The following is a 5,000-nucleotide window of genomic DNA, read 5'->3' on the forward strand; positions in this document are numbered from 1 at the left end:
TATGGACCTCGCAGACCGGCGATATTGTCGCTCGTCTTTGGCTGTGATTTTGTCAGAGTACGAAGATCGGCCGACGCTTTTGAACTACGCGCTGCATCGGCTGTGGGTATCCGTTTATAGGAGTGTCTAGATGGGTGGTTAGAGGACGTCGGGGTCTACAATTCGGCATAAGTATCCCGGCTGTGCGTTGTGTTTTGGCGGAGATATGAACCGCGCAATGTGGCTACTGCGACCTATTTTGACCGAGTCGTGCATCGGCTGTGAGTGTCCGATTGTGGCTCAAACTCCACAGGTCTTTAGAAGTGGACGTGGTCTACTATTCGGCGTAGGGGCCGAGTCTGTGCGTTGTGTATTCGCGGGGATATGCACCGCGCAAACCGGCGATTTGGTTTAAGGAGACAGAGTATTGGCGCTCGTCTTTCGCTGTGATTTTGTCAGAGTACGAAGATCGGCCGGCGCTTTTGAACTACTTGCTGCATCGGCTGTGGGTATCCGTTTATTGTTCTGCATGTATGGGTGGTTAGAGGAGGTCGGGGTCTACAATAGGGTATAAGTGTCCCGGCTGTGCGTGGGGTGTTTTGGCGGAGAGATGGAGCGCGCAAAACGGCAACTGCGACCTACTTTGACCGCGTGGTGCCTCGGCTGTGGGTCTCGGATCCAGGATCCACTCGGATAGGTTTGTAGAGGTGGACGTGGTCTACGATTGGGTATAAGTGTCCCGGCTGTGCGTGGTGTTTCTCGCGGAGATATCCACCTCGCAAAACGGCGCTTCCGTTTAAGGAAAACAGAGTTTTGGCGCTCGTCTTTCGCAGCGCAGCCCAGTAACGTCCCTACCTTAAGAGAGTCCTCGTTACTCCCGCCGTTTACCCGCGCGATATGGATCCTGGTTCTGGATCTCGCATCCAGGATCCACTCGGATAGGTTTGTAGAGGTAGACGTATTATACAATTAGGTATGAGTATCCCGGCTGTGCGTTGTGTATTCGCGGAGATATCCATCTCGCAAAACGATATAAAAACGGCTGTGATTTTGTCAGAGTATGAAGATCGCCCGGCGCTTTTTGTCAGAGTATGAAGATCGGTCGGCGGTTTTCAAATACGTGCTGCCTCGGCTGTGGATACCCGTTTATTATTCTGCTTATATGGGTAGTTAGAGGACGTCGGGACCGTGGATTCGGTATAAGAATCCCCGCTGTGCGTTCCATTTCGCGGTAAATATGGACGCGCAATATGGCCCCTGCGACCTACTTTGACTACATCGTGCCTCGGCTGTGGACCTCGCATCCATGATCCACTAGGATAGATTTGTAGAGGGGGACTTGGACTACAGTTAGATATAAGTGTCCCGGCTGTGCGTTGTGTATTCGCGGGGATATGGACCTCGCAAAACGGGTATTTCGTTTAAGTCTTTCGCTGTGATTTTGTCAGAGTATGAAGATCGGTCGGCTGTTTTCAAACACGCGCTGCCTCGGCTGTGGTTATCCGTTTATTATTCAGCTTACATAGTTGGTTAGAGGACGTCGGGGCCGTGTATTCAGTATAAGAATCCCGCTGTGCGTTCTATTTCCGGGTAGATATGGCGCGCTAATATGGTCCCTGCGACCTACTTTGACTACACCGTGCCTCGGCTGTGGACCTCGCATCCAGGATCCACTCCGATAGTTTTGTAGAGGGGGACGTGGACTACAACTGGGTATAAGTGTCCCGGCTGTGCGTTGTGTATTCGCGGGGATATGGACCTCGCAAAACGGGTATTTCGTTTAAGTCTTTCGCTGTGATTTTGTCAGAGTATGAAGATCGGTCGGCTGTTTTCAAACACGCGCTGCCTCGGCTGTGGTTATCCGTTTATTATTCAGCTTACATAGTTGGTTAGAGGACGTCGGGGCCGTGTATTCAGTATAAGAATCCCCGCTGTGCGTTCTATTTCCGGGTAGATATGGCGCGCGTAATATGGTCCCTGCGACCTACTTTGACTACACCGTGCTCGGCTGTGGACCTCGCATCCAGGATCCACTCCGATAGTTTTGTAGAGGGGGACGTGGACTACAACTGGGTATAAGTGTCCCGGCTGTGCGTTGTGTATTCGCGGAGATATGCACCTCGCAAAACGACGATTTCGTTTAAGTCTTTCGCTGTGATTTTGTCAGAGTATGAAGATCGGTCGGCTGTTTTCAAACACGCGCTGCTCGGCTGTGGTTATCCGTTTATTATTCAGCTTACATAGTTGGTTAGAGGACGTCGGGGCCGTATATTCAGTATAAGAATCCCGCTGTGCGTTCTATTTCCGGGTAGATATGGCGCGCGTAATATGGTCCCTGCGACCTAATTTGACTACACCGTGCCTCGGCTGTGGACCTCGCATCCAGGATCCACTCCGATAGTTTTGTAGAGGGGGACGTGGACTACAACTGGGTATAAGTGTCCCGGCTGTGCGTTGTGTATTCGCGGAGATATGCACCTCGCAAAACGACGATTTCGTTTAAGTCTTTCGCTGTGATTTTGTCAGAGTATGAAGATCGGTCGGCTGTTTTCAAACACGCGCTGCCTCGGCTGTGGTTATCCGTTTATTATTCAGTTTACATAGTTGGTTAGAGGACGTCGGGGCCGTGTATTCAGTATAAGAATCCCCGCTGTGCGTTCTATTTCCGGGTAGATATGGCGCGCGTAATGTGGTCCCTGCGACCTACTTTGACTACACCGTGCCTCGGCTGTGGAGGTCGCATCCATGATCCACTCGGATAGGTTTGTAGAGGTGGATGTGGTCTACGATCGGGTATAAGTGTCCCGGCTGTGCGTTGTGTATTCGCGGGATATGGACCTCGCAAAACGGGTATTTCGTTTAAGTCTTTCGCTTTGATTTTGTCAGAGTATGAAGATCGGTCGGCGGTTTTCAAATACGCGCTGTATCGGCTGTGTGTATCCGTTTATAGGAGTGTCTAGATGGGTGGTTAGAGGACTTCCAGCTTGACAACTGGGCATGAGTATCCCCGCTGTGCGTTCTATTTCCGGGTAGATATGGCGCGCGTAATATGGTCCCTGCGACCTACTTTGACCGCGTCGTGCCTCGGCTGTGAGTGTCCGATTGTGGATCACCCTCCACATGTCTTTAGAGGTTGACGGTGGCTACACGTCGGCATAGGTGTCCCGGCTGTGCGTTGTGTATTCGCGGGGATATGGACCGCGCAAGACGGCGATTTGGTTTAAGGAAACAGAGTATTGGCGCTATCGCTGTGATTTTGTCAGAGTATGAAGATCGGTCGGCGGTTTTCAAATACGTGCTGCCTCGGCTGTGGATACCCGTTTATTATTCTGCTTATATGGGTAGTTAGAGGACGTCGGGACCGTGTATTCAAAATAAGAATCCCCGCTGTGCGTTCCATTTCCGGGTAGATATGGCGCGCGTAATAGGGCCCCTGCGACCTACTTTGACCGCGTGGTGCCTCGGCTGTGGACTCGCATCCAGGATCCACTCGGATAGGTTTGTAGAAGTGGACTTGGACTACAATTAGATATGAGGTTCCGGCTGTGCGTTGTGTTTTCGCGGAGATATGGACCGCGCAAAACGGGTATTTGGTTTAAGGATTTTTCGCTGTGATTTTGTCAGAGTATGAAGATCGATCGGCGGTTTTCAAACACGCGCTGCATCGGCTGTGTGTATCCGTTTATTATTCATCTTATATGGGTGGTTAGAGGACTTCCAGCTCGACAACTGGGCATGAGTATCCCCGCTGTGCGTTCTATTTCCGGGTAGATATGGCGCGCGTAATATGGTCCCTGCGACCTACTTTGACCGACTCGTGCCTCGGCTGTGGAGGTCGCATCCAGGATCCACTCGGATGTGTTTGTAGAGGGGGACTTGGACTACAATTAGATATGAGTGTCCCGGCTGTGCGTTGTGTTTTCGCGGAGATATGGACGCGCAAAACGGGTATTTCGTTTAAGGACATAGAGTTTTTCGCTCGGGTTTTAAAGCCGTGATAGGGGCGAAGCGCTGAAGGTTCCAGCGCTTCTGTACTTCGCCTATTACGGCTGTGACCCATTTTGGTAGGGGGTAACCAAGCCACCTTGCACACAATGATAGGAACAGACTACCCAGTGTATACTAGGGGATAGGAGCGAAGCGCTGAAGGGTCCAGCGCTTCTGGCGGTTCCCCTATGCTACAGCCGTAGTAGGGGATATGAGCGAAGCGCTGAAGGGTCCAGCGCTTCTGGCGGTTCCCCTATGTTACAGCCGTAGTAGGGACGAAGCGCTGAAGGGTCCAGCGCTTCTGGCGGTTCCCCTATGCTACAGCCGTAGTAGGGGATATGAGCGAAGCGCTGAAGGGTCCAGCGCTTCTGGCGGTCCCCCTATGCTACAGCCGTAGTAGGGGATATGAGCGAAGCGCTGAAGGGTCCAGCGCTTCTGGCGGTTCCCCTATGTTACAGCCGTAGTAGGGACGAAGCGCTGAAGGGTCCAGCGCTTCTGGCGGTTCCCCTATGCTACAGCCGTAGTAGGGGATATGAGCGAAGCGCTGAAGGGTCCAGCGCTTCTGGCGGTCCCCCTATGCTACAGCCGTAGTAGGGGATAGGAGCGAAGCGCTGAAGGGTCCAGCGCTTCTGGCGGTTCCCCTATGCTACAGCCGTAGTAGGGGATAGGAGCGAAGCGCTGAAGGGTCCAGCGCTTCTGGCGGTTCCCCTATGCTACAGCCGTAGTAGGGGATAGGAGCGAAGCGCTGAAGGGTCCAGCGCTTCTGGCGGTTCCCCTATGCTACAGCCGTAGTAGGGGATAGGAGCGAAGCGCTGAAGGGTCCAGCGCTTCTGGCGGTTCCCCTATGCTACAGCCGTAGTAGGGGATATGAGCGAAGCGCTGAAGGGTCCAGCGCTTCTGGCGGTCCCCCTATGCTACAGCCGTAGTAGGGGATATGAGCGAAGCGTGAAGGGTCCAGCGCTTCTGGCGGTTCCCCTATGCTACAGCCGTAGTAGGGGATATGAGCGAAGCGCTGAAGGGTCCAGCGCTTCTGG

This window comes from Anarhichas minor, unplaced genomic scaffold (genome assembly GCF_050575085.1).
Source record: "Anarhichas minor isolate MPS153535 unplaced genomic scaffold, ASM5057508v1 ptg000144l, whole genome shotgun sequence".
NCBI classification, from domain to species: Eukaryota; Metazoa; Chordata; class Actinopteri; order Perciformes; family Anarhichadidae; genus Anarhichas; species Anarhichas minor.